General features: G+C 45.6%; 1 protein-coding gene across 1 annotated transcript in view; it reads right to left on the bottom strand.

Annotated features, from left to right (window-relative positions):
* Positions 1–22,331, bottom strand: part of LOC126252131 (uncharacterized) — a 131,027-nt gene that overhangs the window by 8,371 nt on the left and 100,325 nt on the right. The gene's annotated exons all lie outside the window — the stretch shown is intronic.

Raw genomic sequence — 22,331 nt, 5'->3', positions numbered from 1 at the left:
AAACGAAACTCGTGCGTTCTAAACGCATTTACGAGGAATTCGTCTAAATTTCTTCTATAACACATTCAAGCCAATTCCTGTCTGCGGTTGACTTGAAGACAAGAAGATCTGTAACATCTTTCACTTTTACTGATTTAATGCCGTTATGTGAGGCCTCGGTCAAGTTATTTTTTAGATTTGGATTCCTCGTCAACCATATTTGGAATGGTGTGTAAATCTCATCGTAAGTTGTAGAATACAGCAAAGAACAAACTTTTGTGCATAGCATTTGGACATATTTCTGTGTCTGGAATACATTCTTCTTTCTTTTTGGTTTTCCCCAGAGTAGTGGCTGCAACAGTTCCATACAATTCGTTATAATCTCACAATCCATTACAACACTGAAAGATGTAGCGTTAGTACGACATTCAATCCTGGCTTCCAGATAAGGTTTAGCAATGCCAACTGCTGACTTTTTCTTCATGATAGATTCAAGAAGGTCATAATTTCTATCACACTGATTGAATGAATGTCCTCTGATTGGGAAAATGTGGTCAATGTGCACATTAAACTTTTTGGCGTACCACATGCCAGACTGCAGCAGGCAAATATTTTTGTTCTCTCCCCCACAGGTGCCGGACAGGAAACTGTTGAGCTTATATTACTACTCATCTGATTCATTAAGCAGTCAAACAGAACTGAAATAACGCAGTCACCTCCTCTCTTGTCTTGCACTTCCATAAAACGTCAACATTAAAAACAAAGCACCAGAGGAGGCAGTTCTAAAACTGCACCGGCACATTCGTTTTAGGATCAGGCAAATTTTGACCGTAATCAAACTCAACAACATTACAAGTGTGATCATTCTTACTTCGCTTTAACATATATTCTCGTATTCTCTTACGCAGCTCAACCTGGCGTTGGCTTTGCAAATACACTGTTCGACAACGGTCTTCACGATCATTTGTTCACTTCTGCTTACAGTCTGTACAAATTTTCCGACATCAGTCATTGGGGTACTGAAACTATACATGTTGACTTAACGCAATGAAAGTACGTTTTAAACTATTGCCGGCCGCGGTGGCCGTGCGGTTCTAGCGCTGCAGTCCGGAACCGCGGGGCTGCTACGGTCGCAGGTTCGAATCCTGCCTCGGGCATGGATGTGTGTGATGTCCTTAGGTTAGTTAGGTTTAAGTGGTTGTAAGTTCTAGGGGACTGATGACCTAAGATGTTAAGTCCCATAGTGCTCAGAGCCATTTGAACCATTTTTAAACTATTTTTAAACATTGTTTCCTATTTTCTTTGAAATACTTCTGAAACAGCTCATACTACAGCCCTTTCTTTTTTAACTTTCGGGCTTTCAAAATATTTCCCTTACGATTTGTGTTGTGAGTAATGACTTGTTTTGGTTGGAATGATGTTAAGATGGACCTGTAGTGGATCAAACACCACACCCTCCAGCTTATGAGGCCTAAAGGTATGTGAGCCTCTTCTTCCCACAAAGGAACTGCCAATAGACACTTCAACCTGGATATTACGTATACGCTTAAGAGAAATTTGGTAAAAAGCCTGTATCATAGTTTTACATACTTTAACAGATTTCCTTTCGTTTACAATAACGTATTCCGATGTATGCTGTGGTACATCTTTTGGATACAATGACATTTTTATTTCAGCTTTCAGTTTATTTACACACTAACCCCTTGACTGCATCCTGCTCCGTTTTACTGTGCGAGTAAAAATAGTTAAACTTTTGTGCTTGAGCTTCAGAAACTATTTTCTTGAAACACTTCTTGAAACATTACTTCTTTAATGCGTTGAAAGTCTTGCCAGTTACAGCTATACCAGATCGCGAAGTGTAACCTTTTCCACTTTGTTGTTTTATTTCATCTACGTCACGTTTCATACTCACTTTCTTTTTGCGAAGCAGTTCGCTTCTATTGATTTCTTCATCAGTATCCATTACATGAAATCCTAGAACAATGGTAAACACAGTTCGAATAACTTACTTAATAACATGCTCAATACAGTACAATAAAACAATGTACAATAATAAAAATACAATATCCAGAAATACAAAACATATAATACAATAACTTGCAATATAATGACTAAGAATATACTAACTTGCAGACCTAAACATGAAACACTCCCAGTACCAAAAGATGTTTATGGGTACGACGTTTCAAGCAAATGAATAACTTCGCTCTGTGCTGTCACATCAGAACGAAAAATTCAGGGAATGAAAATTACAATATGGTGGTTCATTATAGCATATCTCAGGAAAAGGGGCCCATGAACTTGCTGGCCCTATGTCAAGAGATCTTCTCATATAGCTCTTTTATTCACATAACAAATATTTCACTTTGGTAGTTTACCTGTAACTGTTGAGACCCGCCCAAAGGATTCGTCTGAACATGTTTCGTAGGAATTTCCTGAGATTTACTTGCCCTGACAGTTCAGTATTACATTTACGTGCTCCAGCTTGCAATATTTCGCTAAGTTGGAGCAGTCCCACCTCTGGTGAGCTGCGACCAGTGATATATACAATTCCCCAACCTCTTGTGGGTGTGGTGAGACACTACCAGAGGGAGTGTCTCATCACATATTTCAGAAATTCCCTGAGATTTATCTGCCATGACAATTCAGAAGTAAAATTACGTACTCCAACTTGCAGCGACACAAAGATGATTACCGTATCAAAGAGCAAGTACATAGTGTAGAGATCGGAAATTTCTTTGATCTCTTGCGTAAAATGACATACAGATTACTAACTATATTAGCGATTTATCTGGTAATAAAAAAGCAACCAGTCGCTTTTTCTAGATTTTTCTACGATTTATAATACCGTAAATGTGTTTTCGAGCCACAGCAGATACATCATCAGGTGAAGGCGTTACAAGAACATTGTGCTGTTGACCAAGCGTAGCTAGATTCTGTGGACACTTGGTCCACAACATAATGTTCTTGTAACACCTCCACCCGATGATAAGCCTGCAGTGGCTTGAAAACAGGTTTATGGTAGAATAAATCGTATCAAAAAACTAAGAAAAAAACACTGGATGCATATCTATTACCAGATAAGTACCCAATTTCAATCATAGTCGCAGTTCGTCATCCACAATGGACATACCGAAAATACTAATTATATTACCCCACAAAGGAGCCAATAATTAAGTGACATCAGTAATTAAGTGGAATCAAAAAGCAAAAGGTAATGAGATTAAGGGATTGATTTATGAATGGAACAGATTGTTTAGATGATTAAAATATGAAATGACTGCATTTACTTCAGTACCTTCTGCACAAAATATACAAATCTCAGGGAGGATTTGACTGCTGGGCATGGACACAACTCAGTTCATAAGGGGAAGTAGGGGAGGACTGAATCATCTCAGTACTGTTCATAGTCATTCGTCGTGTGGAGATTACGGCGGCAGACTCTGGGTCGGTACGGCGCTTCGTCTCATAGCGGCTTTACGAGGACACCCAGGTCCGGTCTCCACGTTGACTGCTTGTCGTGTGTTGGGTGGTCGAAACTGCTTTACCACCGTGTCGCGTGGCGGATGAAGGCGAAGGATAAAAGAGAATTCATGTTCTCTTGCTTCCGCGCTGTCTCGCAGACCGTACACTTGACTAATCGTCACTCTGCTAAGCTCAAAGTCTTATCGAATTTTTCCTCCTCATTGCCGGACTAAATTTGCACTGCCGCTCAATGACGGATCATTGTTTCATGACCATGTCACCTAAAGCACAGTGGACTTTTTCTGTCTTGCGTGGGCTGGTGGGTGACACGAAATTTTGTGACTTGCTCGCTCACGATTTCACTGTCAAGGCTGTTCCCAGTATTTGTCGCGTACTCTTCAGATGTTTTTCTGCTTATATTTAACTGAGGCGCCAAAGAAACTGGTACAGGCATGCGTATTCAAATAAAGAGATATGTGAACAGACAGAATACGGCGCTACGGCCGGCAACACCTATATAAGTCAACAAGTATCTGAGGCAGTTGTTAGATAGGTTACTGCTGCTACAATGGCAGATTATCAAGATTTAAGTGAGTCTGAATTTTTTGTTGTAGTCGGCGCACGATCGGGGGATGTACCATCTCCGAGGTAGCGATGAACAGTGCGGATTTAAAAATTTTGAGCCCTTAGGCACACCATATTATATGCGCCCCCCTCCCCCCCAAAAAAAAGGTGATGGAAGGAGAGAGGGGGTGGGGTAAGAAGGAGGCGATGAACAAAGAGGGAGGAGAAGGAGGAGATGGACAGAGGGTGGGTGGTGGGGGGGGGGGCATGGAGTTTAGGATCTACACTCCTGGAAATTGAAATAAGAACACCGTGAATTCATTGTCCCAGGAAGGGGAAACTTTATTGACACATTCCTGGGGTCAGATACATCACATGATCACACTGACAGAACCACAGGCACATAGACACAGGCAACAGAGCATGCACAATGTCGGCACTAGTACAGTGTATATCCACCTTTCGCAGCAATGCAGGCTGCTATTCTCCCATGGAGACGATCGTAGAGATGCTGGATGTAGTCCTGTGGAACGGCTTGCCATGCCATTTCCACCTGGCGCCTCAGTTGGACCAGCGTTCGTGCCGGACGTGCAGACCGCGTGATACGACGCTTCATCCAGTCCCAAACATGCTCAATGGGGGACACATCCGGAGATCTTGCTGGCCAGGGTAGTTGACTTACACCTTCTAGAGCACGTTGGGTGGCACGGGATACATGCGGATGTGCATTGTCCTGTTGGAACAGCAAGTTCCCTTGCCGGTCTAGGAATGGTAGAACGATGGGTTCGATGACGGTTTGGATGTACCGTGCACTATTCAGTGTCCCCTCGACGATCACCAGTGGTGTACGGCCAGTGTAGGAGATCGCTCCCCACACCATGATGCCGGGTGTTGGCCCTGTGTGCCTCGGTCGTATGCAGTCCTGATTGTGGCGCTCACCTGCACGGCGCCAAACACGCATACGACCATCATTGGCACCAAGGCAGAAGCGACTCTCATCGCTGAAGACGACACGTCTCCATTCGTCCCTCCATTCACGCCTGTCGCGACACCACTGGAGGCGGGCTGCACGATGTTGGGGCGTGAGCGGAAGACGGCCTAACGGTGTGCGGGACCGTAGCCCAGCTTCATGGAGACGGTTGCGAATGGTCCTCGCCGATACCCCAGGAGCAACAGTGTCCCTAATTTGCTGGGAAGTGGCGGTGCGGTCCCCTACGGCACTGCGTAGGATCCTACGGTCTTGGCGTGCATCCGTGCGTCGCTGCGGTCCGGTCCCAGGTCGACGGGCACGTGCACCTTCCGCCGACCACTGGCGACAACATCGATGTACTGTGGAGACCTCACGCCCCACGTGTTGAGCAATTCGGCGGTACGTCCACCCGGCCTCCCGCATGCCCACTATACGCCCTCGCTCAAAGTCCGTCAACTGCACATACGGTTCACGTCCACGCTGTCGCGGCATGCTACCAGTGTTAAAGACTGCGATGGAGCTCCGTATGCCACGGCAAACTGGCTGACACTGACGGCGGCGGTGCACAAATGCTGCGCAGCTAGCGCCATTCGACGGCCAACACCGCGGTTCCTGGTGTGTCCGCTGTGCCGTGCGTGTGATCATTGCTTGTACAGCCCTCTCGCAGTGTCCGGAGCAAGTATGGTGGGTCTGACACACCGGTGTCAATGTGTTCTTTTTCCATTTCCAGGGGTGTATATCCAATTCCCATAGATTTGTAGCAATTGCGGAGCGTTGGTGGGTTGCTAAGCATTTTTGTGGAAAATGGAGTGAACATATCGACAGAATGAAGAGAGGTAGACTACCGCACAACGTTGAAAATTACAATCTGGTTGGCCAATGAAATCTGGGAAAGCCATGTAATAAAATGGCACCGTAACAGGTAGACGCCTAATACTTTAAGTGTAGAGGAAGATAAATATTTCACTTTATTTGTTACCTGTAACTCGTTTGAACCGTGTGAGATGCACTCTGAGGAGTCAAAGAAAGTGGTACACCTGCCTACTATCGTGTAGAGACCCTGCGAGCACGAAGAACTGGTGCAACACGACATGACATGGACTCGACTAATGTCTGAAGTAGTGCTGGAGGGAACTGACACCATGAATCCTGCAGGGCTGTCCATAAATCCGTAAGAGTACGAGGGGGTGGAGGTCACTTCTGCACAGCATGTCGCAAGGCATCCCAGATATGCTCAATAACATTCATGTCTGGGGGAGTTTGGTGGCCAGGGGAAGTGTTTAAACTCAGAAGAGTGTTTCTGGAGCGACTTTGTAGCAATTCTGGACGTGTAGGGGTGTCGCATTGTCCTACTGGAATTGCCCAAGTCCGTCGGAATGCACAATGGACATGAGTGGATACACGTGATCAGACAGGATGCTTACGGACGTGTCACCTGTCGTATCTAGACGTATCAGGGGTGCCATATCACTTTACAACACACGCCCCACATCATTACAGAGCATCCACCAGCTTGAACAGTCCTCTGCTGACATACAGGGTACATGGATTCATGAGATTGTCACGTACGCGTGCGCGTCCATCCGATCGATACAATTTGAAACGAGACTCGTCCGACCAGGCAAATATTTGCAGTCATCAAGAGTCAAATGCCGGTACTGACTGGCCCAGGCGAGGCGTAAAGCTTGGTGTCGTACAAACATCAATGACACGCGAGTTGTCCTTCGACTCCGAAAGTCCATATCGATGATGTTTCGTTGAATGGTTCGTACGCTGAAATTTGTTGGTGTACGAGCACTGAAATCCGCAGCACGTTGAAAGATTCTATTCGGTCGTCGTTGGTCCCGTTCTTGCAGGATCTTTTCCAGGTCGCAGCGATGTCGGAAATTTGATGTTTTACCGCATTCTTGATATTCATGGTATACTCGTAAAATGGTCGTGCGGGAAAATCCCCACTTCATCGCTAGCTCGGAGATGCTGTGTCCCACCGGTCGTGCGCCAACTATAATACCACGTCCAAACTCACTTAAATCTTGATACGCTGCCATTGTAGCAGCAGTAACCGATCTAATAACTGCGCCATACACTTGTTGTTTTATACAGGCGTTGCCGACTGCAGCGCCATATTCTGCCTGTTTGCATATCTGTGCATTTGAATAAGCGTGCCTATACCAGTTTCAATGCATATTGCCAATGAATGGACACACATGGAGCCTATACATCTTCACTTAATGTCCTTTACCTATGGTTGAAAGTACGTTATTCCGTAATTTAATGCATCTACATCTACATCTACGTGATTACTCAGCTATTCACAATAAAGTGTCTGGCAGAGGGTTCAACGAACCACCATCACGCCATCTCTCTACCGTTCCACTCTCGAATGGCACGCGGGAAAAACGAGCACGTAAATTTTTCAGTGCGAGCCCTGATTTCTCTTATTTTATCGCGATGATCATTTCTCCCTATGTAGGTGGGTGCCAACAGAATGTTTTCGAAATCGGAGGAGAAAACGGGTGATTGAAATTTCATAAGAAGATCCCGTCGCAACGAAATATGTCTTTGTTTTAATGATTGCCACTCCAATTCACGTATGATGTCTGTGACACTATCTCCCCTATTTCGCGATAATACAAAACGAGCTGCCCTTCTTTGTACTTTTTCGATGTCATCCGTGAGTCCCACCTGATGCGGATCCCACACCGCACAGCAGTACTCCAGAATAGTGCGGACAAGCGTGGTGTAAGCAGTCTCTTTAGTAGACCTGTTGCACCTTCTAAGTGTTCTGCCAATGAATCGCAGTCTTTGGTTTGCTCTACCCACAATATTATCTATGTGGTCGTTCCAATTTAGGTTATTTGTAATAGTAATCGCTAAGTATTTAGTTTAATTTACAGCTCTCAGATTTGTGTGACTTATCGCGTAATCGAAATTTAGCTGATTTCTTTTAATACGCATGTGAATAACTTCGCACTTTTCTTTATTCACGGTCAATTACCACTTTTCGCACCATACAGATATCTTATCTAAATCATTTTGCAAGTCGTTTTGATCATCTGATGACTTTACAAGACGGTAAATGACAGCATCATCTGCAAACAATCTAAGACGGCTACTCAAATTGCCTCCTATGTCGTTAATATAGATCAAGAACAATAGAGGGCCTACAACACTTCCTTGGGGAGCGCCGGATATTACTTTTGTTTTACTCGATGACTTTCCGTCTTTTACTACGAACTGTGACCTTTCTGACAGGAAATCACGAATTCAGTCGCACAACTGAGGCGATACTCCGTAGACACGCAGTTTGGTCAGAAGACGCTTGTGAGGAACGGCGTCGAAAGCATTCTGGAAATCTAAAAATATGGAGTCAATTTGACATCACCTGTCTATAGCACTTATTACTTCATGAGTATAAAGAGCTTGTTGTGTTTCACAAGAATGATATTTTCTGAATCCGTGCTGACTATATGTCAATAAATCGTTTTCTTCGAGGTACTTCATAATGTTGGAACACAGTATTTCTTCTGAAACACTACTGCAAATCGACGTTAGTGATATAGGCCTGTAATTCATCGAATTACTCCTACTTCCAGATTTGGGTATGTAAATATCGCGATGTGGCGAAGGGTAATACCTAGCGCGCTCACTTTTCGTGTACGTTCCATGTGGTTTTACAGTAAAAAGCAAGTGCACTTAAGTAGTGTGTGTGTGTGTGTGTGTGTGTGTGTGTGTGTGTGTGTGTGTGTGTGTGTGTGTGTGTGTGCGCAACGCCCGATTTACGAGGGTGTCAGCAAACGGGAACGAGTCTGTCATCGTTCCTGGCGTCCCATTTTCAGATCGGCGGCCATGTGACATTAGACGATGGATCACTCCATATCGATCTGTGGAGCCGACATGATATTCGAACGTCAAACATTTGTGGTCATAATGTGCAGCAGTTTCCGCCTATGTTCCCGTGATATTGAAGATATACCCCAAACATTGTTGATCCCGGAATTCTTATTTTTTGTGTGACTTCCGATATGATACGACCGATGCGTTTTCCACTGATGACCATCACACGCTCAGTAAAAAATCGCTCAGACATCGTGTGGACACTTGTGCCGTGTGCCTCATCTGGCTGCAATATTTGCGCATCAAGCACAGCGTATCTTCACTCAATAAGGATAATGCTTTTCGTGATTTTTGGTCACTCAGTTAATTAAGATTGTTACGGTAGTATTGGCATCCGAACAGTGTGCTGCAGTTCCAGAGAATGCAGGTGCTGACAGGCGTGAATATACTGCAGAGACACCACTCTGGTAAGTCATGTTTGTAAAATGCTGACACGAATTTTTTACAGAAGGATGGATAAACTGATAGAAGCTGATCTCGGAGAAGGTCAGTTTGAATTCTAGATAAATGTAGGAACACGAGAGGCAATCGTGACCCCACAATATACCTTAAGTTAAAGGAACTCGCAGGTATTGTTGTAGCATTTCTAGAATTAGAAAAATCTATCGAAAATATTGACATTAACACACTCTTTGAAGCTCTGAAGATAGGAGGGCTAAAATACAGGGTGCGAAATGTTATTTACAATTAATAAAGAAGCAAGCGCCCTTGGTCTAGGGATCGTAGGTGAACCTGCGGAAGGATCATTGCCGACTAGACTGCACGTCATTCATGGCCGGCACGGTAGCTCAGCGTGTTCGGTCAGAGGGTTAGCTGCCCTCTGTAATAAAAAAACTGAGTTAATGGATCAATGATGAACTGAAAGTGGTGTCTTGCGACGTCCGCCCCGACCAAATACAACGAACAAAAACGAACAAAATAAATTTAAAAAAAGGGGGGGGTAGCGTCTTTGATTCATAATCAAAACGTCTTCGGTCCCGGGTTCAATCCCCGCCACTGCCTAAATTTTGATAAATAATCAGCATTGGCGGCCGAAGACTTCCGGCATAAGAAGTCAGCCTCATTCTTCCAACGGCCTTGCCAAAGAGCGCGGAGGAGCGGATAGAGGTTCAGGGCACTCTCTTGTCCTAGGCGTGGGAAATTGCCCCTAAAGGCGGATGAATCAGCAATGATCAACGACATGAGGATGCAGAAGGCAATGGAAACCACTGCATTAAAGACACGTAACGTGTATCTACAGGACATGTGGCCTGTAATTGAAGAAGTGTCATGATGATCTCTCCATTGGCAAAAGATTCCGGAATAGTCCCCCATTCGGATCTCCGGGAGGGGACTGCCAAGGGGGAGGTTACCATGAGAAAAAGATTGAATAATCAACGAAAGGATAACGTTCTACGAGTCGGGGCGTGGAATGTCAGAAGCTTGAAAGTGGTAGGGAAACTAGAAAATCTGAAAAGGGAAATGCAAAGACTCAATCTCGATACAGTATGGGTCAGTGAAGTGAAGTGGAAGGAAGCCAAGGATTTCTGGTCAGATGAGTATCGAGTAATATCAGCAGCAGCAGAAAATGGTTTAACAGGTGTAGGATTCGTTATGAATAGGAAGGTAGGGCAGAGGGTGTGTTACTGTGAACAGTTCAGTGACCGTGTTGTTCTAATCAGAATCGACAGCAGACCAACACCGACAACGATAGTTCAGGTATACATGCCGACGTCGCAAGCTGAAGATGAACAGATAGAGAAAGTGTATGAGGATATTGAAAGGGTAATGCAGTATGTAAAGGGGGACGAAAATCTAATAGTCATGGGCGACTGGAATGCAGTTGTAGGGGAAGGAGTAGAAGAAAAGGTTACAGGAGAATATGTGCTTCGGACAAGGAATGAAAGAGGAGAAAGACTAATTGAGTTCTGTAACAAGTTTCAGCTAGTAATAGCGAATACTCTGCTCAAGAATCACAAGAGGAGGAGGTATACTTGGAAAAGGCCAGAAGATACAGGAAGATTTCAATTACATTACATCATTGTCAGACAGAGATTCCGAAATCAGATACTGGATTGTAAGGCGTACCCAGGAGCAGATATAGACTCAGATCGCAATATAGTAGTGATGAAGAGTAGGCTGAAGTTCAAGACATTAGTCAGGAAGAATCAATACGCAAAGAAGTGGGATACGGAAGTACTAAGGAATGACGAGATACGTATGAAGTTCTCTAACGCTATAGATACAGCAATAAGGTATAGCGCAGTAGGCAGTACAGTTGAAGAGGAATGGACATCTCTAAAAAGGGCCATCACAGAAGTTGGGAAGGAAAACATAGGTACAAAGACGGGAGCTGCGAAGAAACCATGGGTAACAGAAGAAATACTTCAGTTCATTGATGAAAGGAGGAAGTACAAACATGTTCCAGGAAAATCAGGAATACAGAAATACAAGTCGCTGAGGAATGAAATAAATAGGAAGTGCAGGGAAGACGAAATGGCTGCAGGAAAAATCTGAAGATATCGAAAAAGGTATGATTGTCTGAACGACCGACTCAACATACAGGAAAGTCAAAACAACCTTTGGTGACATTAAAAGCAACGGTGGTAACATTAAGAGTGCAACGGGAATTCCACTGTTAAATGCAGAGGAGAGAGCAGATAGGCGGAAAGAATACATTGAAATCCTCTATGAAGGTGAAGATTTGTCTGATGTGATGGAAGAAGAAACAGGAGTCGATTTAGAAGAGATAGGGGATCCAGTATTACACTCCTGGAAATGCCGGCCGAAGTGGCCGTGCGGTTAAAGGCGCTGCAGTCTGGATCCGCAAGACCGCTACGGTCGCAGGTTCGAATCCTGCCTCGGGCATGGATGTTTGTGATGTCCTTAGGTTAGTTAGGTTTAACTAGTTCTAAGTTCTAGGGGACTAATGACCTCAGCAGTTGAGTCCCATAGTACTCAGAGCCATTTTTGAACTCCTGGAAATGGAAAAAAGAACACATTGACACCGGTGTGTCAGACCCACCATACTTGCTCCGGACACTGCGAGAGGGCTGTACAAGCAATGATCACACGCACGGCACAGCGGACACACCAGGAACCGCGGTGTTGGCCGTCGAATGGCGCTAGCTGCGCAGCATTTGTGCACCGCCGCCGTCAGTGTCAGCCAGTTTGCCGTGGCATACGGAGCTCCATCGCAGTCTTTAACACTGGTAGCATGCCGCAACAGCGTGGACGTGAACCGTATGTGCAGTTGACGGACTTTGAGCGAGGGCGTATAGTGGGCATGCGGGAGGCCGCGTGGACGTACCGCCGAATTGCTCAACACGTGGGGCGTGAGGTCTCCACAGTACATCGATGTTGTCGCCAGTTGTCGGCGGAAGGTGCACGTGCCCGTCGACCTGGGACCGGTCCGCAGCGACGCACGGATGCACGCCAAGACCGTAGGATCCTACGCAGTGCCGTAGGGGACCGCACCGCCACTTCCCAGCAAATTAGGGACACTGTTGCTCCTGGGGTATCGGCGAGGACCATTCGCAACCGTCTCCATGAAGCTGGGCTACGGTCCCGCACACCGTTAGGCCGTCTTCCGCTCACGCCCCAACATCGTGCAGCCCGCCTCCAGTGGTGTCGCGACAGGCGTGAATGGAGGGACGAATGGAGACGTGTCGTCTTCAGCGATGAGAGTCGCTTCTGCCTTGGTGCCAATGATGGTCGTATGCGTGTTTGGCGCCGTGCAGGTGAGCGCCACAATCAGGATTGCATACGACAGAGGCACACAGGGCCAACACCCGGCATCATGGTGTGGGGAGCGATCTCCTACACTGGCCGTACACCACTGGTGATCGTCGAGGGGACACTGAATAGTGCACGGTACATCCAAACCATCATCGAACCCATCGTTCTACCATTCCTAGACCGGCAAGGGAACTTGCTGTTCCAACAGGACAATGCACGTCCGCATGTATCCCGCGCCACCAAACGTGCTCTAGAAGGTGTAAGTCAACTACCCTGGCCAGCAAGATCTCCGGATCTGTCCCCCATTGAGCATGTTTGGGACTGGATGAAACGTCGTCTCACGCGGTCTGCACGTCCGGCACGAACGCTGGTCCAACTGAGGCGCCAGGTGGAAATGGCATGGCAAGCCGTTCCACAGGACTACATCCAGCATCTCTACGATCGTCTCCATGGGAGAATAGCAGCCTGCATTGCTGCGAAAGGTGGATATACACTGTACTAGTGCCGACATTGTGCATGCTCTGTTGCCTGTGTCTATGTGCCTGTGGTTCTGTCAGTGTGATCATGTGATGTATCTGACCCCAGGAATGTGTCAATAAAGTTTCCCCTTCCTGGGACAATGAATTCACGGTGTTCTTATTTCAATTTCCAGGAGTGTAGAATCGGAATTTAAAAGAGCTTTGGAGGACTTACGGTAAAATAAGGCAGAAAGGATAGATAACATTCCATCAGAATTTCTAAAATCATTGGGGGAAGTGGCAACAAAACGACTATTATAGCACTATCAGCTTAATAGCTCATGCATCGAAGCTGCTTACAAGAATAATATACAGAAGAATGGAAAAGAAAATTGAGAATGCGCTAGGTGACGATCAGTTTGATAAAATGGTGCAAGCTGTTCGAGATTCTGAAAACAGTAGGGGTAAGCTATAGGGAGAGACGGATCATATACAATATGTACAACAACCAAGAGGGAATAATAAGAGTGGACGATCAGGAACGAAGTGCTCGTATTGAGAAGGGTGTAAGACAAGGCTGTAGCCTTTCGCCCCTACTCTTCAATCTGTACATCGAGGAAGCAATGATGGAAATAAAAGGAAGGTTCAGGAGTGGAATTAAAATACAAGGTGAAAGGATATCAATGATACGATTCGCTGATGACATTGCTATCCTGAGTGAAAGTGATGAAGAATTAAATGATCTGCTGGACGGAATGAACAGTCTAATGAGTACACAGTATGGTTTGAGAGTAAATCGGTGAAAGACGAAGGTAATGAGAAGTAGTAGAAATGAGAACAGCGAGAAACTTAACATCAGGATTGATGGTCAAGAAGTCAATGAAGTTAAGGAATTCTGCTACCTAGGCAGTAAAATAACCAGTGACGGACGGAGCAAGGAGGACATCAAAAGCTGACTCGCTATGGCAAAAAAGGCATTTCTGGCCAAGAGAAGTCTACTAATATCAAATACCTGCCTTAATTTGAGGAAGAAATTTCTGAGGATGTACGTCTGGAGTACAGCATTGTATGGTAGTGAAACATGGACTGTGGGAAAACCGGAACAGAAGAGAATCGAAGCATTTGAGATGTGGTGCTATAGACGAATGTTGAAAATTAGGTGGACTGATTAGGTAAGGAATGAGGAGGTTCTAGCAGAATCGGAGAGGAAAGGAATATGTGGAAAACACTGATAAGGAGAAGGGACAGGATGATAGGACATCTGCTAAGCCATGAGGGAATGAGTTCCATGGTACTAGAGGGAGCTGTAGAGGGCAAAAACTGTAGAGGAAGACAGAGATTGGATTACGTCAAGCAAATAATTGAGGACGTAGGTTGCACAAGTGCTACTCTGAGATGAAGAGGTTAGCACAGGAAAGGAATTCGTGGCGGGCCGCATCAAACCAGTCAGCAGACTGATGACCAAAAAAAAAAAAAAAAAGAAAAAGCCAGACAGCAGTTATGAGAGTGAAAGGACTTGATAGGGGAGCAGTTGGTAAGAGAGTGAAAGGGGTTTTAGCCTCCTCCTCCCTCCCCTTCCCCCCCGCCACCGATGTTATTCATCCTCTACACTTAGCAAGCAAAAAGATCTAGAAAAGGAATTAAATTTCAGGAAGGAGAAATAAAGACTTGGTGGTTTGTCGATGACATTTTAATTACGTTAGAGACAGGAAAGGAATTGGAAGACCATGTGAAACGAAATAATAGTGTCTAGGAAAGAGGTTATAAGATAAGCATCAACAAAGTAAAACAATAGTAATGGAATATAGATCAGTTAAATGATGCGATGTTAAGGGAATTACACTCCTGGAAATTGAAATAAGAACACCGTGAATTCATTGTCCCAGGAAGGGGAAACTTTATTGACACATTCCTGGGGTCAGGTACATCACATGATCACACTGACAGAACCACAGGCACATAGACACAGGCAACAGAGCATGCACAATGTCGGCACTAGTACAGTGTATATCCACCTTTCGCAGCAACGCAAGCTGCTATTCTCCCATGGAGACGATCGTAGAGATGCTGGATGTAGTCCTGTGGAACGGGTTGCCATGCCATTTCCACCTGGCGCCTCAGTTGGAACAGCGTTCGTGCTGGACGTGCAGACCGCGTGAGACGACGCTTCATCCAGTCCCAAACATGCTCAATGGGGGACAGATCCGGAGATCTTGCTGGCCAGGGTAGTTGACTTACACCTTCTAGAGCACGTTGGGTGGCGCGGGATACATGCGGACGTGCATTGTCCTGTTGGAACAGCAAGTTCCCTTGCCGGTCTAGGAATGGTAGAACGATGGGTTCGATGACGGTTTGGATGTACCGTGCACTATTCAGTGTCCCCTCGACGATCACCAGTGGTGTACGGCCAGTGTAGGAGATTGCTCCCCACACCATGATGCCGGGTGTTGGCCCTGTGTGCCTCGGTCGTATGCAGTCCTGATTGTGGCGCTCACCTGCACGGCGCCAAACACGCATACGACCATCATTGGCACCAAGGCAGAAGCGACTCTCATCGCTGAAGACGACACGTCTCCATTCGTCCCTCCATTCACGCCTGTCGCGACACCACTGGAGGCGGGCTGCACGATGTTGGGGCGTGAGCGGAAGACGGCCTAACGGTGTGCGGGACCGTAGCCCAGCTTCATGGAGACGGTTGCGAATGGTCCTCGCCGATACCCCAGGAGCAACAGTGTCCCTAATTTGCTGGGAAGTGGCGGTGCGGTCCCCTACGGCACTGCGTAGGATCCTACGGTCTTGGCGTGCATCCGTGCGTCGCTGCGGTCCGGTCCCAGGTCGACGGGCACGTGCACCTTCCGCCGACCACTGGCGACAACATCGATGTACTGTGGAGACCTCACGCCCCACGTGTTTATCAATTCGGCGGTACGTCCACCCGGCCTCCCGCATGCCCACTATACGCCCTCGCTCAAAGTCCGTCAACTGCACATACGGTTCACGTCCACGCTGTCGCGGCATGCTACCAGTATTAAAGACTGCGATGGAGCTCCGTATGCCACGGCAAACTGGCTGACACTGACGGCGGCGGTGCACAAATGCTGCGCAGCTAGCGCCATTCGACGGCCAACACCGCGGTTCCTGGTGTGTCCGCTGTGCCGTGCGTGTGATCATTGCTTGTACAGCCCTCTCGCAGTGTCCGGAGCAAGTATGATGGGTCTGACACACCGGTGTCAATGTGTTCTTTTTTCCATTTCCAGGAGTGTATATGAGGAAATGAGGCAGTAAAAGCAGTCAGCGAGTTTTGTTGTTTGGACAGCAAAATAACTGATGACGGCCGCAGCACACGGAATTTACGAAGGCGTGATGAGACGCCTCCAAATACTGTATATGAATACCCACAGAGTTTTTGGAATAAAACATACTTTATTAACGTTCTACATCTTTATTCCCCATGCGTACATATTTATTTCTCAAAATAGTCACCCCCACTACCAATGGATTTTTCCCAATAGGAGACCATTTTGTTGATACCACCATTGCAGAATGTTTAACCTTGTTGAAGGTATACCGTATTCGAACATTATGAAGTTCCTCGAAGAAAACCATTTATTGACATACTGTCAGCATGGATTCAGAAAATATCGTTCTTGTGAAACACAACAAGCTCTTTATACTCATGAAGTAATAAGTGCTATCGACAGGGGATGTCAAATTGATTCCATATTTTTAGATTTCCAGAAGGCTTTCGACATCGTTCCTCACAAGCGTCTTCTAACCAAACTGTGTGCCTACGGAGTATCGCCTGAGTTGTGGAACTGGATTCGTGATTTTCTGTCAGAAAGGTCACAATTCGTAGTAATAGACGGAAAGTCATCGAGTAAAACGGAAGTAATATCCGGCGTTCCCCAAGGAAGTGTTATAGTTCCTCTATTGTTCCTGATCTATATTAACGACACAGGAGACATTCTGAGTAGTCGGCTTAGATTGTTTGCAGACGATGCTGTCATTTACCGTCTTGTAAAGTCATCAGATGATCAAAACGGTTTGCAAAATGATTCAGATAAGATATCTGTATGGTGCGAAAAGTGGCAATTTACCCTGAATGAAGAAAAGTGCGAAGTTATTCACATGAGTACTGAAATAAATCAGCTAAATTTTGATTACGCGATAAGTCACACAAATCTGAGGAATGTAAATTCAACTAAATACTGAGGGGTTACAATTACAAATAACCTAAATTGGAACGATCACATAGATAATACTGTGGGTAGAGCAAACCAAAGACTGCGATTCATTGCCAGAACACTTAGAAGGTGCAACAGGTCTACCAAAGATACTACTTACACTACGCTCGTCCGCCCTATTCTGGAGTACTGCTGTGCGGTGTGGGATCCGCATCAGGTGGGACTGACGGATGACATCGAAAAAGTACAAAGAAGGGCAGCTAGTTTTGTATTATCGCGAAATAGGGGAGACAGTGACACAGACGTGATACGTGAATTGGAGTGGCAATAATTAAAACAAATGCGATTTCGTTGCGACGGGACCTTCTCATGAAATTTGAATCACCAGTTTCCGCCTCCGATTGAGAAAACATTGTGTTGGCATCCACCTACATAGGGAGAAATGATCATCACGATAAAATAAGAGAAATCGAGGCTCGCACAGAAAGTCGTTTCTCTCGTGTGCCGTTCGAGAGTGGAACGGTAGAGAGACAGCATGAAGGTAGTTCATTGAACCCTCTGCCAGGCAATTTATTGTGAAAAGCAGAGTAATCACGTAGATGTAGATGTAGAAGGAGCTCCAACCTCACTTCTCCCTGCATCAAAGGTGTTCTTTAAATTCTGGAAAGAGATGAAAATCGGATGGGGTCAGGCAGGGCTGTACGCAGGATGACTGACGACAGTGAACGCGAGACGACGAATTGCTGCAGATGCAGCGACTGTGTGTGGAGTAGTATTGTCATGCTGAAGGAGAAGGCGCACCATGTGAGGACGAACTCGGTGAATTCATGCTTGCATATTTCCAAGGGTCTATCATGCACCGACATTGTTACCTAGTATACCGTCACGTTACACGCTACAATTCGCCGAGATGAGTGGCCGCGTGGTTTAAGGCGCCACGTCACCGACTGCGGCCATTCCCGCCGGAGGTCGAGTCATCCCTCGGGCATTTTCTTTGCATCAGTTAGTTTATTGTGTAAGTCTAAGGACCAATGTTGATTGTCCTTTGCATCAGTTAGTTTATTGTGTAAGTCTAAGGACCGATGACCTCAGTAGTTTGGTCCCTTAGAAATTCACACACATTTGAACATTTTTTGCTACAATTCGGAGCGTTCTAATAGCACAGGGTTGCAACTTGTGCCAGTGCAGCAGAGAAGTCGGCCGAGTAATATGGACGGCATGTAATGCCTCGAACATTATTGAGAGGAGAATAAAAAATTCGGAAGGCATTACTTTTAGGCACACCCTCATAAAATGGAGACTGGATATATAGCAAGGAAAGCATTTCAGAAAAAGAGGAATTTCTTAACATGAAATACGTAAGTTCATGTGTTAGGAAATCTTTTCTGAAGGTATTTGTCTAGACTGTAGTCTTGTACGGAAGTGAAATGTGGACGATAAATAGTTCAGACAACAAATGTGGCGCTACAGAAGAATGATGAAGACTAGATGGATCGATCACGTAATTAATGAGTACGTGCTGAAATGGACAGGCGAGAAAAGAAATTTATGGCCCATTTTGACTAAATGAAGGGGTTAGTTTATAGGGCACATCCTGAGGCGACAAGGAATTGACATTTTGGTACTGGAGTATGGGCTTGGTGATGGAGGGGGAGGGGGGGGAGGGTACAAAATGTAGAGGGAGACCAAGGAGATTAGTTTTTTTTAATTTATTTATTGTGATTTGATCCCTCCACGTGCCATATGGGTGGGTGGTGGGCTGTCAGTGGTACCAGACAACCCGCTGTTCAGCCAAGTGACGATAAAAATTAAATGAGATGAAGAAAACAATAAACGGATAGGAGAGATATCTGTTGAATTTAAAACTTTCTAGAGGCTGTAAGATACACCTTACTTGCAGATAAGAGCGCATTTTACTTTATTTCCAATTCTGCTATTTCGCATACGTGAAGTGAATGTATCAGCGCTGCAGTAGACACGGAGTAACGAGCGAGCGGTATGTTCCCACGCTGCCTAGCATAGGCGAGTGACCATCTGGCGTTCTCAGAGCCAGTGGGATCAGGTGCAGATGTACAAATCGCTCGTGGCGTTAGCAAAGAGATACGTACAGAAAGTATATTTATTCTGGGGCGAATCAAGTAATTGTTAATAGATATTTGCTGACAAAAGTTGCTTTTTGCCACTCAGACATCAGGAGGAGCGTACGGGTCATAAATAATATCTTCCAGTAACTTGACAATGCCAGGAAAGGTTGATATTGATAAATAAATGAATAACTTTGGCAAAATCGAAGATATACCATACTAAACGAACTACCGATTGCGCGTTCAAGTTACAGACTGTGCGCTATAGGATGCCTTTCGATGTAGTCATGCGGTAGACCATGCACTCGTACCGTTAATAGTTAATTTATGATCAGTGTCGCCTGGGCACCAAGAGCTGTTGCAGGACGATTGATTCACGGATCCAGTTATATGGCTCCTTCCGTGTATAGCGATTTTACAACTATGACGAGTGAAGCCTGAAGATGGCATCAATGTAATGCCGAAACTGGTAGCACATAGAAGTTCATAAAATAAAGTAAATTTCTACAATACATACGATTGTTGGTAAATTATTGCATCAAGAAGTTCATGCCAGCCGTCGTCCCACGATCCATAATGGATCAGCGAAGAATTCATTTTATGGTTTCCAGAATGAGATTTTCACTCTGCAGCGGAGTGTGTGCTGATACGGAAACTTCCTGGCAGATTAAAACTGTGTGCCGGACCGAGACTCGAACTCGGGACCTTTGCCTTTCGCGGGCAAGTGTTCTACAATCTGAGATACGCAAGCACGACTCACGGCCCGTCCTCACAGCTTTACTTCTGCCAGTACCTCGTCTCCTACCTTCCAAACTTTACAGAAGCTCTCCTGCGAACCTTGCAGAACTAGCACTCCTGGAAGAAAGGATATTGCGGAGACATGGCTTAGCCACAGCCTGCGGGATGTTTCCAGAATGAGATTTTCACCCTGCACCGGAGCTCTTGCCCGCGAAGGGCAAAGGTTCCGAGTTCGAGTCTCGGTCCAGTAGACAGTTTTAATCTGCCAGGAAGTTTCGTTTTCATTTTATGGTGTTTCTTAAATAAATGCACCATTATGGCAGCCTGTAAAAAATCATCTGCATCAAAAAATTCTTCCCAGTTCATTATGTACAACATAACAGTACTGCACTTTCAGAATCCGACGGCTCTGCTGCAGGTCTGCAAGGGCACATAAACCTACGAGTGTGCCTCCACGTAGCAGGCGGGAAGAATTCCTGCGCAGTGGCTGACTGAATCAGTTCAAGGACGGTATGGCTTAATTATTGCAAAACTCGGGTGGGAAACGGTGCCCAGTTATTCTGTACATCTCCTATACCACCAACTAAGGACTCACCGGCTAAACTGAGACACTTCTGTAAGATTAGTACGATTGGGGGGTTCTTGCAAGGTGAAAAATAAAACGGAAGTTTTTAGATATGTGAGGCCACATTTAAAACTGCGAAAGTAATGATATTTAAAACAAGCACTTTCCTGTCACTAAAAACTGGAAGGACCTGTTCTGGAATGAGGAGTCTGTTGCTGAATGGGAAAAGGTTGGCTGGTGAAGAAGGAAGGAAGGAATGTGGTGCTAGAAGGATGGGGTACGAGTGGCTGTTGGGACAGAAGAGAGGGTGAAGTAGAGGGGGGCTCGGTATTATGATCAGTGAAGGCCTCAGTAATGCTCTTACATTTTGAGACGATCTGCTCATCACTACAGATATGATGGCCACAGGTGGCTAGGCCGTATGAAAGAGACTTCTTGGTATGGAACAGGTGGAGCTGTCGAAGTGGAGATATTGCTGGTGTTCGGTAGGTTTGACGCGGATACAGATACTGACATAGTCACCTTTGAGGAGGAGATCAACATTGATAAAGGTGGCTTATTGGTTGATGACAACCAGGCGGAACAGATCGGTGATAGGGTGTCCTCACCCTCGATCCAGATCACGAAGATCTCGTCAATGAATCTGACCAAGGTGAGGCATTTGGATTATGGATAGTTAGAAAGGATTCCTCTAGATTGTACATGAATAGGTTGGCATGGTGTGAAGCAGGTGCCCATAGCTGCACCCCAGATTTGTTTGCAGGTGATGCCGTCAAAGGAGAAGTAACTGTTAGTGAGGATATAGTTGGTCCTGACGACTTGGAAGGAGGTTTGGAATCTGTTGGTCATTGGGAAAGATAGTGTTCAATAGCTGCAAGGCCATAGGCACTATGGATGTTGGTGTAAAGGAAGGAGGCATCAGTAGTGACGAGCAGGACACTATGTGCTAAAAAAAAAAAAAATAAAAAAAAACAAAAACAGGAGAGTCAGTGGAGGAAACAGTTGGTATCTTTTTTATAGGAGGGTAGGTAGCAAGTAATAGGCTGAAGGTGTTGGTCTACGAGAGCAGGTATTCTCTCAGTGGGGACACAATAATTGACCACAATGGAGCATCCAGGGTGGTTGGGTTTATGGACTTTAGGAAGCATGTGAAGGTACAAGCGGTAGGGGTGAAGAGATACTCCAGGGTTAGGTTCTGGGATGGACATAAGGATTCAAGGAGAGACTGGAGATCCTGATGGAATTCTGGAATGGGGTCACTGTGACAGGAAATCTGACAACTGGCAGAGTCCTTCTGCCAGGTTATCCTTGCACTTCAAAACAACAGTGGCAGAGCGTTTGTCAGGAGGTAGGATTATAAGGTCGTGATTAGTTTTTATGTGACAGAATGTGGTTCTTTCTGGGGCAGATGAAAGGTTATGGTTCAAATGGCTCTGAGCACTATGGGACTTAACTGCTGAGGTCATCAGTCCCCTAGAACTTAAAACTACTTAAACCTAACTAACCTAAGGACATCACACACATCCATGCCCGAGGGAGGATTCGAACCTGCGACCGTAGCGGACGCGCGGTTCCAGACTGAAGCGCCTAGAACCGCTCGGCCACACCGGCCGGCAGATGAAAGGTTAGCTTGCATGTTGAGGGATTTGGGAAATGATGGTGATGCAACGTTTTGGGTTAAGAATTTCTGGAATGTTAACTGGGTGATTT

This window comes from Schistocerca nitens, chromosome 4 (assembly GCF_023898315.1).
Source record: "Schistocerca nitens isolate TAMUIC-IGC-003100 chromosome 4, iqSchNite1.1, whole genome shotgun sequence".
Lineage (NCBI taxonomy): Eukaryota > Metazoa > Arthropoda > Insecta > Orthoptera > Acrididae > Schistocerca > Schistocerca nitens.
This window is presented reverse-complemented; position numbering and strand designations above follow the sequence as displayed.